Here is an 18446-nt window from a genome sequence, read left to right as displayed (position 1 = left end):
CAGCGTAGAGGGGAAAAAGGGGCGGGGAATGGAACTGTAATAGCGTAATCAATAAAATATATTTTTAAAAAAGAGTTAATGGGCTAGAGACATAAATCTGGAAGTTGTAAGCATATAGATAGTATTTAAAGCCATGAGGTTCCATGAGTTAACCAAGGGAATGAATACAGATAAAGACAAGAGAGTCAAGTGCTGAACATTGGGCATTGGATAGTCCAGTGCTAAAGAGATCCGGAAGAAAGAGGGGAACCATCAAAGGAAACTGGGATGGCATAGCCACCAGTGAGATAAGAAAAACTACAGAGTGTGATGGTGTCCTAGAAACCAAATGAAGAAAGTGTTTCAAGGAGAATGATCAAATTGGGTCAACTGCTTTAAGATGAAAACTAATAATTACTACTGGATATCCTCACCCACAAGGAAGGTGAGATATGTACTTATTGCAATAAATATGTGTTCAGTGAATATACAAAGCAAAATATTATAACATCATTATTTCATATTCTCTTCAGTACTTCTGAAGAGCACTTCAGTACTTCTGAAAGTCACTGTTGAAAATGCATCAAATTAAACATACTAATCAAAGATCAACTTTGTCAAATTCACAACTGTTCTGCAAAAAACTTTGTTTTGAACTTTCAGATTATCACAGCTAAAACTGGAAACTGGCAGTGCTTTGACATATGACTACCATAAATAACACTTGCTGTCATCTACTTGGTAACAATGGAAACCTCCAAATGCTGCATAAAATCTAAAGAGCAGTGATCAGGAAACTAGTACATCCTAGGCCAATCACTTTTCCCTTTCTGGCATCCTTTTTTTTTTTACCTGTAAAATGAGTCTTCATTATATTCTTCCCTCTAAGAATGACATGTTCTTCTGATACAAAGGAGATAACTATCTTCTCCTTTGAGACTTGCCAGATTCTCTAGTCCCTGTTCATCTCCCCCTTCTCTGAACCCCAACAATCATTTACTTTCACTATGTAACAGACAATTCATTTGATCCTATATCAACACTGCCTTCAGTGTGTGTTCTCTTAGCTGCTTTATGTGTGTATCTTAAGCAGTCCCATTGCACCAGAAAATCTTAAGTACTGGGTTGGCCAAAAGTCCATTTAGTTTTTTCCATAAAATGAAAGACACATTTTTCATTTTCACCAATAACTTTATTGACTTGGATATTTTGAGTATGTTGGCTATGTCCCACTATTGGCTTCTAGTGGGTAGAGGCCAGGGGTGCTGCTAAACATCCTCCAATGCATAAACAGCCCCACAGCAAAGAATTATTTGGCCAAAATGTCAATAGCACCAAGAAACTTTGCAAACCACTTTTAAAATGTTTGATCAGTCCCAGCACCTTCTCCATACACTGCAAATTTTTTTGGTGTTTCTGTTGTGTTTCTACTTTCTTGAAATAATAAAGTATACTATGCCAAAAATGTTGCATATTTCTTCTATCTTCAATATTAAAATGCCTGCATAAAAATTCACCAATTTTGATGGGTTTTTTAAATGCATGCTGATATGACAGCTGTCACAATATAATCTAACAAAATTGTTTCAAATGAAGTTAAACACAACTAAGCAATACTAGAGCCACTGAACAGAAAAAACTAAACAAACTTTTTGGCCAACCCAATATATACTTATTTTGTTTTCCCCTAGAATAGGTAACAATGTTTCAATAGATATTAATGACTTAATGGAGCAAATTAAGGAATTAGTAAGCCCTGACTGGTGTGGATCAGTTGGTTGGGTGTCATCCCACAGAGTAAAGGGTTGCCAGTTTGAGTCCCAGTCATGGTACATGCTTGGGTTGCAGGTTCATCTCTGGACAAGATGTGTACCAGAGGCAACCAATCAATGTTTCTCTCTCACACTGATGCTTCTCTCCTTCTCAAAAAATAAATAAAATCGGGGGAAGGGGGGAGGGTTGGGTGGAGGGGCTGGAACGGGAGTAGGGGGGAGAAAACTGTACTTGAACAATGATTGAAATAAAAAAAAAAAGAAAAAAAAATAATAAAATCTTAAAAAAAAAAAAAAAAGAATTAGTAAGATCTCTTCTGTTCCTACGAAGACTGAAAGCATAGCTTTCTATAAGACAGCTGTGCTATATAGTTTATTTTGAAGGATTAAAAAGTCAAATGCATGTATGAACACAATAAACTTTTTGCATAAAATAATTGAGAGACTAGTCAGAAACTTTTAAAAAAGTCAAAAGGGTACCTTAAATTGAGTGTACAAATAGCTCATATAACTCACGAAAACCTCTAAAATACTAGGTAGCCAAAAACAAAATAAATCTAGCTCTTAACAGGTTTTTTTTAAAGATTTTATTTATTTATTTTTGGAGAGGGAAGGGAGGGAGAAAAAGAGTGAGAGAAACATCAATGTGCAGTTGCTGGGGATCATGGCCTGCAACCCAGGCATGTACCCTGACTGGGAATCAAACCTGCGACACTTTGGTTCGCAGCCCACGCTCAATCCACTGAGCTACACCAGCCAGGGCTGCTCTTAACAGGTTTTAAGATAATTTTTTTCTAGAGGTGATTACTGCTTTTGACTGACGACTGATTTAGTTAATCAAGAGATCATAGCTATGCTCTCTGAAGAGCAAGATGAGGTATTGGGCTACATGCTGTAAGTCATATAGGCCCCTAGCCCTTCTGGCTAAACTCTCCTGAGGATTTGTTAAATGCACATTCTCAGTCCCACATCAGACTCAGTGAATCAGAATGCGGAGGGAGGTTCCAGGAATCCAAACTAAGTTCCTTCAGATAATTCTTCTACACACTCAAGTTTAAGAAAAATCACACACTAAGAGATGCAAAGATAACTAAGAAAGACCTTCCCTCCAATATGACTATAATACAGTAAGGAATAAATGTATGCATAGCACAATACAATAATAAAATATAAAGTAAAAACTACCAAAAATTACAGGAACATCTCTTCTAGCTAGGCAAACAAAAAAGGTAGGCTTCGTGGAGAATGTAGGTAGGTGTTTGAGTGCAGATGAGTTGGGAGAAATGTACCTGTAACTGAGGGAAATGGAAAGAACTAAGAGAAGAAAAAAATTATTTAATTCAGGGAACATAAAATGGTATGGCATCAGACCCTGGCTGGTGTGGCACAGTGGATTTAGCACCAGCCTGCAAACCGAAAGGTCCCCAGTTCAATTCCTAGTCAGGGCACATACTTGGGTAGCTCTCAGTAATGTTCAAACTGCCTTATTGATTTATGAGAGCCAAAGGCATTAAACTAACACCTCCTACTTGCACAACCCTTAGAGGTTACTTTCTACATTATATTCTATGTGAACAGCACCCCCTAGAGAACATCTCCAGAATATGATGTAAAACAAGAGTTAATGGCTATGGCTAGTTGTATGCCAGTCAGATGTTTCAACAAGTATCCTGGATGTAAAGATTTTATTAGCATGCTTTATTTGCAGAGTACTAAGGAAAAGTCTAACAGTTTAGAATTGATTACTGCGTATATTTAACATAACAAATAAAAGTAACCTGTATCATCTTCTATTTTTGAAGTCCCTTATTTAAAAATATTAAATAGCGCAATAAATCTTTTCGTAATATGCAGTCTTACCACAGCAACTTTTTTAAATGGAATCTTAACAGTCGTAAGTTGTTTTTCAAACAGTATGTTACAAGGGAACAAATGTTACATACGAATGTTACATATGAATCAGATTGCTATTTTAAACTATAAATATATATGTGTAACCCTTAAAGTACTGACTGAACAGTCTATTTCTGATGAAACAATGTGATTTTTAATAAGGTTTATGAAGTGGCACAGAGAGAAGAAATGGTTTAGTTACTCCAAACTTCCATCCTGTCACATGAATGACCCTGTGTGATAGCCAAAATAAAAAACAAACAAACAAACAAACAAACAAACAAAACCCTGGCCAGTGTGGCTCAGCTGGTTGGATGTCCTCCCCACAAAGCAAAATGTTTCTGATGCAATTACCATTCAGGGCACATGCCTGGGTGGTGGGTTCAGTCCCTGGTCAGGGCATGTATAAGAGGTATCTGATCGATGTTTCTCTCTCACATCGATACTTCTCTCTTTCTCCCTCCCTTCCCCTCTCTCTAAAAATAAATAAAACCTTTTAAAAATTTAAAATCTGAACAATGATTAAAATAAAATAAAATAAAAATTTAAAATGAAAAGTGTATAAATCTTTTAAAGTTAACCTGTAATCAAATAAAAAATATTCCTACCTTTTTCATATCATATAAAATTCAACTTATTTCCCTCTGAAGCTTTAATCTCACCCCCCGAACACCCAAATTCTACAAACCATTTTGTTCCTTCTAAATTAACTATGGAAACCATTTCAGAAACTATGATACACTTGTACTAGACATTGTGAAGAATATAAAGATTTTCAAAAAGTCCCAGTCCTTAATTGAGTAAGATGGCAACTCAAAAGGGATGTGAAGAATGGAGAAAAATGAGTAACAGAAGCAGACTGCGTTGACCCTGACACATGAGGAAGAATTCATAGGACCTGAAAAATGAAGAGGGTATCCTGCAATAGGATAACAAGATAAACAACAGTAAGAAACAGATAAGCAAGCAAGCAAGCATTCATTGATCCAGTGCTCACAATAGTGCCAGACTAAATATTTACTGACTACCCATATTGCGTTCCTGGCGCACAGCCAGGATTACTGTTTTTTGTTTTTTGCTTTTGCTTTTAATCTTCATATTGTGAGGACCTTCTCATGTTAGTATCTTCTTGCAGATGAGCGCATAGTATCCAGAGGTTAAGGACTTTATTGGTGATTGCACAGATATTAAGTGCCATAGCAGGAATTCAAACCAAATTCTCAATCTCAACTCTAGTGCTCACCTCACATGTGTTGATATTCTTTTAGGTGGAGACTGGACTAGAGTAAGTTGGATGGGTGAACACAAGTCAATTATTTGCAGGAAAGGAAAGATCTCATTGTGGAGGGATACCTCGGAACCACGATGTAGCTTTGAACACAATGAAATCAGTGTTTTCTGAAGACAATTTTTCATAGTCACAAGCAAGATAGATGTGAGAGAAGAATGTCTAGTATTAGAGAGATTAATGATTTTAAGAAATATATGATATGATAATGGCTAGGACCAACATGAAAACAAGAGGGAATGGAAGAGGACAGACTTTGAGGTACTGATAACATAGAAAATATTGGTATTAAGTAAATAAGTAAGATAATTGATTAATTGAAGGAAGTAAAACCATCTATGGATGTAGTAGACAATCTAAGAATCTACAAAAAGGTTATTGAATTCAGCAAAGTTGCAGAATATAAGATCAATACACAAAAACCAATTGTATTTCTTTTCTGCATAGTTGCAATGACCAAAGGTTGAAATTAAAAACAAAAACAATTACAACAGTATAAAAAACTGTGAAATACTTAGAAATAAATTTGACAAAGATATAAGACAGGTTACTTCCAAACTTCAAACATTGCCAAGAAATTTAATGAAGACCTAAATAAATGGAGAGATATACTATTATATGTTCACAAATGGGAAGATTCAATATTGTTATGGTATCAATTCTCCCACCAAAAAGGTTCTATGTGGTCCTGAATGAGATGGTGTTGTCCTGCAAACCAAGTGGTCACCAGTTTGATTCCTGATCAGGGCACATGCCTGAGTTGCTGGCCCTAGTTTGACATGGCTGATGAGTGTTTGTTCCGTCAGTGTGTGTTTATGCATTGATGGCTCTCTTCCTCTCCCTCCCCCTCTCTCATAAAATCTTTAAAAAAAATTAAATGTGCTCCCAATGAAAATTACAGCATGGTTTTTGTGTGTGTAAATTGTTGATTCTAAAATTAATTTGGAAATGCAAAAGACCTAGAATAGCCAAAACATCTTTAAAAAAAGAAGAGTACATTTGGAGGGCTAATACTACCTGATTTTACATTATGGTAAACCAAACTGTGTGGTATAGGTATAAAGATAAGAAAAAAAAATTTAATGCATATCTCAAAGCATAAGAAAAACGAACTAAAAATGGATAAAAGACCTAAATATAAGACCAAACCTATGCAAGTACCAGAAGAACCCCATAAAAGAAAATATTTTGTGGCCTTGGGTTAGGCAAATATTCCCTAGATACAATGACGAAAGCACAGCAGAGCCCATAAAAGAAAAAAATGATAATCTGTACTTCAAAAAAATTTTTATAGTTTCCACTCTTCAGAAACATGACTATGACTGAGAGAATAAAAAGACAAGCTACAGACTGAGAGAAAATATCTGATAAAGGACTTACTACACTCAGAATATAAAGAACTCTCAAAACTCACTAAGAAAATAAACAACCCAATTTGTTTAAGTGGGTAAAAGATTTAACCAGACATTTCACCACAGAAGATATATGGATGGCAAATAAGAACTTGAAAATATTTTGGAAAAATAGTTTGCCAATTTCTTAAATAGTTAAAGATCTACCACGTGATCCAGCCATGCCACTCCTATGTACTTACAAAGGAAGCTTTATTTGTAATAGCCAAAAACTTGAAACAACTCAAGCATCTATCCACAGATAAGTAAACAAATGAGATTTATCCATATAGTGTTATACTACAACAATAAAAGGGAATGAACTACCGGTACATAAATCTTATAATAGTTATGCTTTATGAAAGAAGTCAAAGAAAAAAAGGAGGAAAAGAAAGAAGGGAGCCCTGGCTGGTGTGGCTCAGTGGACTGAGCACTGGCCTGCAAACCAAATGGTAGCTGGTTCAGTTCCCAGTCAGGGCACATGCCTGGGTTGCAGGCCAGGTCCCCAGTGAGGGATGGGTGAGAGGCAACCACACACTGATGTTTCTCTCTCTCTCTCTTCCCCTTCTCCTCTCTCTGGAAAGGAAGGAAGGAAGGGAGGGAAGAAAGGAAGGAAGAAGGGAAGGAAGAAGGGAAGGAGGGAAGGAGGGAAGGAAGGAAGGAAGGAAGGAAGGAAGGAAGGGACTTAGTGTGAGAGGGACAAATTTACAAAGGAGCAAAAGGAAATGTTACCAAACTCCAGAGGTTTACCTCTTGGTTTGCTCTGTTCAAAAAAGAGACATGGTTGTCACCAGGTAGTTTTATTTACTTCAAGCAAGTAAAGGAGACAGGGGATTCATATCCAGAGCTATGCCTCCCAGAAGGGAGCCTTAGTCCCTGCTTATATACTGTGCATTATTTGGTCAATTACATGTTGATTTCTTCCTTGAAGTTGACTACTTCCATCAAGTTGAGTTCATGTCAGCTCATTCTGTTTACATCTGCATCTCCAAAATACTATGCCACAATTTAAAATTTAGCAAGAAATAACATTTAAAATTGTCCAGACCTTGAAACTGTTGTCCTCGCTAACAGAAACTTGTGGGAGTGACTGATGTTCACTATCTTAATTGTGGTGATGATTTCACAGATACATCCATGTTAAAACTTATCAAACCATATACTTGAAACATATACAGCTTATTGTGTGTCCATATCTCAATTTCTCAAAAAATGAAAGAACAAAATAAAGCATATGCAAGGGAAAAGTAATAAAGGTTTAAGAAGAAAGAGTCAAGAAGAAGTACTATTTGTTAGGGGGCAGGGGGTAGACCCCTGATGATTCCATGCAGTTTGAAACAGCTGGATATGAGAAGACAGCGAATCAAACCAAACATCATCTGAAGGCAGTGAAAAACATGGTTCTGAAACACAAAAAGGAATCATTCCTTGAGAAACTGCAGAAGACAGAACACAAGACACAAGAAGGTGCGAAGTTAGCTCAATACCTCATTAAGCTACATTATTTGTGGTGCATTCCCCTTAGGCTGTTAGCTTTTTAAAATGCTAAAGATGCCCATGATGGTGAGGCTCAGTGGATTGAGTGCTGACCTGGGAACCGAAAGGTCGCAGGTTCCATTCCTAGTCAGGGCACATGTCTGGGTTTCTGGCTGTACCACCAGCTGGGGGTGTGTGAATGGCAACTGACTGATGTATCTCTAGCACATCAATGTTTCTTGCCCTCTTTTCCTCCCTTCCCCTCACTAAAAATAAATAAATAAAATCTTTAAAATGCGAAAGACTATTCTCCTGGCTTATTTCACTGATAAATACATCTGAAACAAGAGATTCAGACAAAGCCCACATCTTCTCACAAGTCCTGTCCAAGCAATCAAATTTGGCTCAACTTGCTTTGAAATGATCTTTCTCAAAAAAATCTAACACACCTTGCAGAATTCATCTTAATAATAAGCATTCAAGGAGATACACAGTTTAGCAGAAAATATCTGAACCTGACATACATCTAAATTACTTAAAGCGAGGAGGAAAAGCTAGTCTAAAATATATCTTGTGTTATATACATTAATGAAAATGTCATGTTCTAAATAAATAGCTCAGAGAAAAGAGCTAATTGCTTATATTGCTATCTGAATCAAATATCCAGTCCCTATATTCTTGTTGCACCTCCCCTGCAGTAAACACAAATGCCACCTTCTCAACAGAGCCTTCTTAAGTCCCCTCTTCACTATGTTCCCTAGATAGAATTACTATACTTGAACAACAGCACTTAGTTCCTTAAGCTATTAGAGGTTAAGTACTGATCTACTCATCACAAAGCCTAAACACAGTATTCTCTATAGATAAGGTGCTAAAAGAGGTAAAAGAGGAATTGGATAGGATAGCACTAGGCCACAAGTGCCAAGATCTAAAGAGGCCTAGAAACCAAACCCAAAGCCCACCAGGGTTCTAGTTTTCCTTCATTTAGTGTAGCTGACTGAAGCCGAGGGGGTAAGTACATACATAGGGTTCACTACATTGTTCTGTCAACTTTATGTTCAAAATTCTCCAGAATAAATTGTTTAAAAATAATAATAAAGGGTAGGCGAAGTTATGATCAAACTCTTTTTGTTCATACTTTCCTATCTTTGAACTTTTCTTTCCTTTTTCCTTTAAACTTGATCTTTGCCAGCCTCCCCCCTTTGTTGTCAACAGGTCCACTGGGTCATTAGCCATTTAACAAATGGCGGTTTGAAGGATAAAAGACAGACCCTTTACACAAGCAGTGGAATTCCAAATGCTAGACTCTTGGCTCCACAATGTCTGATTCAAAGAACTGCTGGGAGCTATTAGCTCAGCTCGCCCACCCAGGCATATGAAGACTCCGTCCTTTTACACCACTCCCATATGCCTCTCATTTATGCCTACACAGCTTTGTGCTTGTGTGCTATCGTTTAGCACAGGAATAGAGCAGACCCAGTGTGACCACAGAAATTATTGGGAGAGTCCAAGGATAAGGAATCCAGAATGAAACAGTTTCAAATTGGAATTGCAACAGATCAGAGTTTTTTCTAAACTCTGATCTGTTGCAATAGGTTGGGGCAACAATCCAACAAAAGTGCATTTTCAAAATCCCCAGACACAAAATGAGGATATACAATAACAGTATGCAAGATCCATTCTGACCTAAATGAAAGCATTTGCCATCTTGCAAGCATATCTTGTGCTTTTCTACCACTGAGCCTGTTAACATTCTCCCTTATGCATGGAATTGTGGCCTAGGTCATAACTGAATCTCTGTTTTCATTAAATATATTTTTAAGTATTATTGCCCTGACTGATGCAGCTCAACTGGTTGGGCATCATTATCCAAAGTGAAAGGTCACCAGCAGTTTGATTCCCAGTCAGGGCACACGCCTGGGTTGCAGGTTCTGACCCCGATCTGGGCATGTGGGAAAGGCAATAGATCAATGTTTCTCTCCCTCTCTTTCTCCCTCCTTTCCCTTCTCTCTAAAAGTAAATAAAATCATTAAAAAATATTTTAAGTATTATTGTTTTCTTTCTTGATACAAAGATAATGGCAGTAATATTATGCATAAGTCTTTTGTTTTGTTTTTTTTTTTACTTTTTCTTAATTCACAAAGAGAACAAAGCAAAGGGGACAGAGACAGGAAGATCTGCAGTAATGAAAGTAGAATTTGAAGAGGGAGAGGAGATTATTTTAAAAAACATGAATGTGAAAGAAATGTCACAATGTGAAAATAACTGGGTCATAGGCAGTACAAACTCCCAGTGGGGAAAGAAAAAGGTTCAAATTTCTTTAAACAAGCCAACTGGTGACACCATCAGTCCCAGGACTTGATATTGGATTGAACAGATTGATTAAGTAGGTTCTTGGTCAGATAGCCTTGATTCTCACTGAAAAGACTGGACACATTAAGGAAGGTTATACTCATATACATAACTCTGGCAAAAAGGTAGAGCATATGATTTATAAGTCATATCCCAGATTCCACACATAAGAATAAGGGAGAGAAATGTAACACTTGGATAATAAAGGCCTCATCTGATTCAGAGAAGAGGGGTATAGCCAACCAAACAAATCGAGCCAACCAAAAAAGTTTGGATTTGTGTGATGATCTGCTCTTCTTTAGGTCACTCTGAAAGCTATCCTTCAAGGCCTGGTTCAGATGACATTTTCCATATGCAGCCTGATCATCTCCTCTGTATGTTCTCATATTAACCTGCCTCACTCATTTACTGGAGCGCACAAGCCATATACCTCTGACAAGGTATCAAGTTTCTTAAGATCTGGAAAACTTATCTCTCTGCCTTTCATGAAAAATATGCTAAATATATATTTTTTTCCTTTGGTTTTTGAAATCTGGACAAATCACAATATACAGAACTCATAGGAATAAAATTTTAATAACCAGAAAATAAACACTTATTATAAAACATATACAAATTAAATGGTGTATATAATTGTATCTAGATCAAGGAGAATAATACTTTTAATAAGGTTCCTGGATTTAGCAAACTTTATCAAACATACATAAAGAGAGCTAGCTTAACATGGCCCCACAAATCTTGCAAAGGAGCTGAGTATTTGAAAAAAAGCACCTTACTGCCAAGTGATACTATAAAATTCAGAAACACTAGAATTATCACACTTATATGACAGATATAAAGATCCTCTTAGCCCATCATTCAAATACATACCTGCACTCACTTGGGCATGTAGCTTCGTGGCCCAGCTCCTACTCTAAATATTGCAATGCAAGCCAAGTTAGTAAGATATGGAACTAGAACTTTCAAGGCCTCCAATCACACACACACACAAAAAAAAAGCAGACTGGGATAAATTCCTCTCAAAGTGGTATTCGAAGAACAGTCTTCTTCACATGGAAATATGGCTTAAGACACATACTTCCTTTATTACAATCAATTTGAGATTTTTATTTACCTTAGTGAAAACAAGTAGGAATACTGCCCACAATAATCTATGGCCATCCTATAATAAGCTAATTTATAGTTTTGATTTTGGGTTTTGACAACTTAAAACTTTTAGTTTTGCCATAAAATAGATTTATTCAAACAGATACCTTGGTTCCATTAAAGAGCTACATTCTGCCCTGTCTAGTGTGGCTCAGTGGACTGAGTGCCAGCCTGCAAACCAAATGGCTGCTGGTTCAATTCCCGGTCAGGGCTCATGGCTGGGTTGCAGGCTAGATCCCCAGGTGGGAGCCTATCAGAGGCAACCAATTGATGTATCTCTCACACAACAATGTTTCTCTCCCTCTCTTCCTTTCTCTCTATAAGTAAATAAAATATTTATTTAAACTTTTCATCAATAACTTTATTGATTTGGATATTTTAAGTGTGTTGGCTACCTCCCACTATTGGGTTCCAGTGAGTAGAGGCCAGGGGTGCTGCTTTAACATCATCCAATACATAAGACAGCCCCACAGCAAAGAATTATTTGGCCAAAATGTCAATAGTACCAAGAAACTCTGCAAACCACTTTTGAAGGTACTTTTAGATGGTTAGACTTCCTCAAGAAAGAACATACATATAACTCCTTTGTGTAACAAACTTGTACATAAAACTTTGTGGAATTCAAGACTGCTCTTGCCTTGCTTTTGTTTGTTTTAATTTTTGAATATGTTAACATTTCTGGCTGGGAACCTCAGCAGCAGAGTTCTGGCCCCTTCGTGCTCTGCCTTGGATTAACATTGGTTGGTGCTTGCCCTCTCTCTTCTACTTGTTTGAGGGTTGCTTGAGGGCAGAGACCCCTGGTCTTCATCAAATAAATAAAATCTTTTTAAAAAGGTATATTCTGGGCAAAATACAGAGATTTCTCCACAGAAGATAAGCAAATAGCAATACGCATGTGAAAAAAAATGCTCAGCATTGTTAGTCACTGGGGAAATGCAGATCAAAACCACAATGTGATAACACTTCCCACCCTTTTGATTACAGATGGCTGTGATCAAAAATACAGATAATGACAAGTAGTAGATAGGATGCACAGACACTAGAACCCTCATTTACTGCTGCTAGGAATGTAAAATGGTCAGCTACACTTCCAAAGTGATGTAGCAGAGCCCTGGCTGGTGTGGCTCAGTGGATTAAGCTCCAGCCTGTGAACCAAGAGGTCCCTGGTTAGATTCCCAGTCAAGGCACATGCCTGGGTTGTGGCATGTGAGAGGCAACCTATCAATGTATCTCTCACATATTGATTGTTTCTCTCCCTCTCTTTCTCCCCCCTTTCCCCTCTCTCTAAAAATAAATAAATAAAAATATTTTTAAAAGAAGTGATCTAGCAGAATTACCGTATAACCCAGCAATTCCACTCCTAAGTGTATACCAAAGAGAACTGAAAACACATGTCCCTATAAAAACTTATACAGAAATGTTTACAGCAGTATTCATAATAAACCAGAAAGTTTAAACAAGTTAAATATCCATCAACTGATAAATGTTTAAATAAAACGTGGTACAGCAGAATCTCCTTATTCACAGTAGTTATGTTCCATAAAGTTGATGCAAACACTGAATTAGCAAATACTAAACCACTGTTCCTAGGGGAAATACAGGGTTAGGTTTCTTCAAGCCTCTAGTCATTAACATTTTCATCAATGGATCAATATCCATTCAACAATAGCCTTGTTTTTTGTGTTTCTGTTTAGATACCTTACTTAATATATATTGTTGACATGAACATTGAATTCATGGTATGCCTGGAGGAGGGTCACTTAACACCTTCTTAAGGCACCTCACAGTCCTCTTATGCTTAAGGATACTAAATGGTGCTTCAGCACCATACTTAGGGACCGTTCTGTTCTAAACAGCTAAATCACCAACAAAAGCACAAAAGTATGAAAAACATGGCACTAAATAAACCATGAAGAAGACTTGAGACCTATAGCAAGAAGGCAAAGCAACACCTTGTTTGACTTTAGTTGGGAATGTGAGTGTTGGGTGACTCAAAATTTTCACTGCTCTGTTTACATATTGACTGCTATATATTAAATTTGGGATTACAAATAAATTTTTGCAAGTAGGCAAATTTCCAAATACAAATTTTCTGAATAAGAAGGCTCAATTGTGTATCATAACAATGGACATTATCAACCATAAAAAGGAATGAAGTGCTAATACATGCTACAGCATGGATCTACCTCAAAAACATCATTCTAAGTGACAGAAGTCAGTTCGGAAAGACCACATATTGTATTTCCCCCTCAATTATAAATATTGATCATTCAGAAGAGTTTCAATACAATACAAATTGCCCTGGCTGGTGTGGCTCAGCTGGTTAGAGCATCACCCTTTAGACCAAAGGGTTGCAGGTTCGATTCCTGTCAGGGCTACGTACGAGAAGGCAAACCAACCGATGTTTCTTTCTCTCTCTAAAAATAGTAAAAAAAAAAAAATGCCCTTGGGTGAGGCTAAAAAATAAGTAAATATAATGCAATTCAAACAAAGAATGTTTCTAACACTATATGAAATGTCCAGAACACCCAAATCCAGAAACAGAAAGTAGATCAGGGGCTGGGAAAGGGGAAGATGTAGAGTAATTATTAATGGGGTTTGTTTTACGGATGATGAAATATTCTGGTATACAGCGTTGACAGTTGCAAACCTGTGTATTTACTAAAAATTCATGATATGTACACTTTAAAAGAGTGACATGTGAATTATATCTCAATAAAGCTGTTTACAAAAAAAAATATCCCCATTATGTTATGGCTTATGCATAGCAGTCATACATATGACTTTTTTTTGAAATACCAAAACAAAAAATGATGCCTCATCATACTACTACCTGGGTATAATCTAACCAGGTCATTTCTAGCACAGCAAACATAAAGTTAACTCTCTTCTAAGTACACACTTCTCTCCTATTGATAAGATCGATCCTGGTTTTTTTTTTCCTTAAGTGTGTAATTAGGTCCCTCCCATAATAGTAGGCCCCAGTGTCCCCCTGGCTTTTCTGCCACTATGGCCAACAAGGAAACAGCCTTTGATGACACAGTAGAACATAAGATCAATAAAGACCACAAAATGTGGAAAAAGAATACCCATTTTCTTTATAGTTTGGTGATGTCCCATGCTCTGGAGTGGCTCAGCTTAACTGTACAGTGGCTTCCAGGTGTACCCAGATCAAAAGGAAAAGATTTCAGCATTCATCAACTTGTCCTAGGAACTCATACACATCAGATGAACAAAACCACCTTGTGATAGCCAATGTGCAGCTCCCTAATGATGATGCTCAGTTTGATGCTTCACATTACAACAGTGAGAAGGGAGAATTTGGAGGTGTTGGCACTGGCTAGGTAGTTAGTTCAGTTGCTTAGAGCATCGTCCTGATACACCAAAGTTGCAGGTTCTATCCTCAGTTGGGGCGCACACAAGAATCAACCAACAAAGGCATAAATAAGTGGGACAACAAATCAATATTTCTCTCTCCCCCTAAAAATCAATGAATAAAATTTTAAAAATAAGTAAATAAATAAACTCAATCCTTCTGGAGAGTACAACCCAGACTTGCATCTCTGTGGACATCAGAAGGAAGGCTATAGGCTTTCTTGGAAACCAAATCTCTGTGGGTATTTATGTAGTGCTTCAGATGACCATGCCATCTGCCTGTGGGACATCAGTGCTGTTCCAAAGGAAAGAAAAGTGGATGTAAAGACGATCATCTTCACAGGACATATAGAAGTAGGTGTTTCCTGGCCTCTGCTCCATGAATCTCTGTTTGGGTCAGCTGCTGATGATCAGAAATTTATGATCTGGGAGACTCGTTCAAACAATACTTTCGAACCAAGCCACTCAGTTGATGCTCACTCTGCTGATGTAAAATGCCTTTCTTTCAATCCTTATAGTGAATTCATTTTGCTACAGGATCAGCTGATAAAACTGTTGCCTTGTGAGATCTGAGAAATCAGGAACTTAAGTGGCATTCTTTGAATCACATAAGGATGAAATATTCCAGGTTCAGTGGTTGCCTCACAATAAGATTATTCTGGCTTCTAGTCATACTGATTGCAAACAGACTGACCGATATTTAAATAAAATTGGAGAGGAACAACTCCTGGAAGCTGCAGAAGATGGGCCGCTGGAGTTGTTTATTCACAGTGGTCACATTGCCAAGATATTTGATTTCTCCTGGAATCCCAGTGAACCTTGGGTAATCTGTTCTTTATCAAAATACAGTATCATGCAAGTGTGGCAAATGGTTGAGAACATTTATAATGATGAAGACCCTGAAGGAAGTGTGGATCCAAAAGGACAGGGGTCTTAGATACTTCTGCATTTTTTTATTTTAGACTTCCTTTTTTCCCCTCTCAACCCTGATTTAACACTGGTTTTGAGACACAGCCTCTGTTCAGCTATCCATCTATAATAGGTACCATCCACAAGGCTGTTAGCCCAAACTGAGAGTGCTTTCTAACTGGGTGGGGGACTTGATTCAGCAAAGCCACAGACTCATATTTAAATTTTCTAGTAACAAAGATCTAAAGTAGCCACCAAAAGGGGAATGTTGTGTGTGGTTATCTTGTTTATCTTCTTATGCTGTATCCTCAAGTTTTTCAGACTCATTTAAGTAAAGGCTAGAAACAAATAAGGAATAGAGCCAAGTGAGGTAGGTAACTGAGCCATGAAATAGAAGTACTCCAAGATGTGAGTTTTATCCAGGAATTAGGAGATTCAAGTCATATAAATTCCTACTGTAAAATCTTCGTACCTGACTCTCTAGGATACACGTTTTCCTATGTAGGTCAGCTTCCTCTCAGTTTCTTGAGTTAAGTCAAAAGTACATGTTCCTCTTTCCCCATATATTTTGTTTGTGTATTTCTTGAACTGTTTTCGTATTATTTCTTTACTTTCTGTGAAATGGTTAAAAAAAAAAAAAAAAACAACAACTTGGGACTACCAAGTTGTAAAGATGTATGTTTTCACTCCTGACAGTTATACTGTTGACGGTGCAAGTGGGTCTCTTTCACAAGATTGCAATTTGAAAAGTATTTCACAGGCCCACGCATGGGAGATCATGGGGTGGCGAGATTTATTCAGGCAGAAACAGAAGAATGCCCCTATGTCCCATCTCTGTTCATCCCACCATGGAAAATGTCCAACCCTGTCTTCAGCAAGGCCAAAACAAAGGCCAGTGTCCAGGGTTCCTGCTTTACTGTTCCAGCATTAGCAGTCTCAGTCCCAGTCCAGGTAGCTTAGCACTATAACCCACTGCTGCTATACCCAGGCCCCCACCTACAGCCTGCCCTAGCAGTGCTTGTGGCTGCTAGACAACCCACATGGTCACTATTGAAAGAACTGAAAGGAGGTGTGAATGAACAGGGTAGGGTGGCCTGATCAAGAGACAGAGATAGAGACAGAATAGAGATAGAGGAACTGCTTCTTTGTTAAATTGGGTTATATTACCTCCCGCTTGGGATGTACCAGGAGCTTTTTCAAAATAACCAATCAACTTCTCAAGCTTTCCCAGGCTTCTGATGGGTCCAACTCCCCACCAATCTCTTTTTTTCCCCCGGCTAGGGTAACAGGCCTCTATGGCCACCATTCTGGCTCCTATTGTGCGTGCCTCAGAGAAGCACCACACCCTGTGCCATTCTGACTTCTACTGTGCTCGTGCTCATTTCCCTCCAAAGTCTGGGACAGTGGACCAAGGAGATTGAAAAGCCAATCCTTCCTCCTAGTACAGGAGAGAGAGGGCTGTTAATCCCCTTTGAGGGCAACACGGAGATCCCCTGGATCCTCCGGAGTGTGTGAAGCTGTAGCTTCCTGGCTAAGCAAGCAGCAGACTTATACTCAACAATATCTAATCCCACTTGTTCCTTTATTAATAACCAGCTAACCACCACAGGTAGACTATCCAGTTAAGAAGAGTATATCAATAGCTTGTATTTGTTTTTAAAATTAAATTAATCCTGGATAAAAAAATAAATAAAAAGTATGAAATGAAATGCTTAAAATAAATTTACAACAAAATTATTTTGAAATTATTTGAAAATGAGAACATTTGCAAGTTTGTAGCATGCCCACCTAGGCAAGTTCCAGAAGAAAATGAGAACAACAAAGGAGAGAAATGTTAGCCGTCACTCAAAAACACACAGTCTGAATAGCCTTTAGTTATTCCAAAACCACAGCCACCTAGATGGTTCCATAAGCAACAGAGGAACCACTTCTCTGTTCAAACCCTCAAATGCTAGATTCTAGCACCCTTTTCAAGGATCTAAAAGTCACAATAATATGAAAAGGGGAACAAAAGGAACTTCAAAAGTCATCTGAAGGTCACCCAGTCTACGTAGGTTCCACATCCTTCTTTCCTCTCCAACCAAAAACTCAGCCCACATGACTCATGGCAGGGCAGTTTTGATTTTCTTTATAAAATACCTTACTTGACTGTCTCTGATCTGGGTAGAGTTGCACCTGGCTTGGAGGTGCCTATCTCATATCAGCCAGGGACAAAGTAACTCCTTGTTTATCCTAGGCTGGCTTTTGGTCTGTGCCCATTCCTGGTTCATGCCTTGGAAACATAGGGGAAAAAAAACCTTACTTGAGGTTTATTAGAATACATTCCAAGTTTTATTAAACATCAACTATGTACCACACACTGAGTTACCTGTAATTTACTGAACCAAGAAACATAAATATTTGTACATATTTTAGTGGTCTTACAACTGAAGTCTGCTCAACCTGAGACAACTTATAACCTTAAGAAAATGTCTAGGGAAATAAATTAACTCTCTAAACCAAAAAAATCTCTAAAAATCAACTCTAGCCCTAGCTGGTGTAGCTCAGTGGATTGAGCACTGGCCTGTAAACCACAGGGTTGCCGGTTCAATTCCCAGTCAGGGCACATGCCTGGGTTGCAGGCCAGGTCCCCAACAGGGGGCGTGAGAGGCAACTGCACACTGATGTTTCTCTCCCTCTCTTCCTCTCTCCTTTCCCCTCTCTCTAAAAATAAATAAATATCTTTTTTTAAAAAAAGTCAACCCCATGTAACAGCAGAAAATCTCTCTATACTTCCCCTCTTCTCCCACTATTTTCCAATCCCTTGGCTTGCTTTACTTTTCTTCAAAGCACTAATCTCCAACTGGAGTTTTAGCATGTACTTCT

The 18446-nt window shown here is 37.9% G+C and overlaps 1 protein-coding gene, 1 non-coding gene and 1 pseudogene across 3 annotated transcripts in view; 2 read left to right on the top strand and 1 right to left on the bottom strand.

Moving 5' to 3' along the window:
• CBFA2T2 (CBFA2/RUNX1 partner transcriptional co-repressor 2) overlaps positions 1 to 18446 on the bottom strand; it is a 147169-nt gene that overhangs the window by 106238 nt on the left and 22485 nt on the right. The window lies entirely within an intron of this gene.
• On the top strand, positions 13710 to 17866 carry LOC114506706 (annotated as a pseudogene).
• LOC114507177 lies at positions 17731 to 17866 on the top strand. Its single transcript, XR_003685446.1, has one exon. It is a non-coding gene; the product is annotated as a small nucleolar RNA SNORA48 (small nucleolar RNA).

Source organism: Phyllostomus discolor, chromosome 9 (genome assembly GCF_004126475.2).
Source record: "Phyllostomus discolor isolate MPI-MPIP mPhyDis1 chromosome 9, mPhyDis1.pri.v3, whole genome shotgun sequence".
Lineage (NCBI taxonomy): Eukaryota > Metazoa > Chordata > Mammalia > Chiroptera > Phyllostomidae > Phyllostomus > Phyllostomus discolor.
The sequence above is the reverse complement of the archived record's forward strand: the minus strand, read 5'-3'. Positions and strand labels throughout refer to the sequence as shown.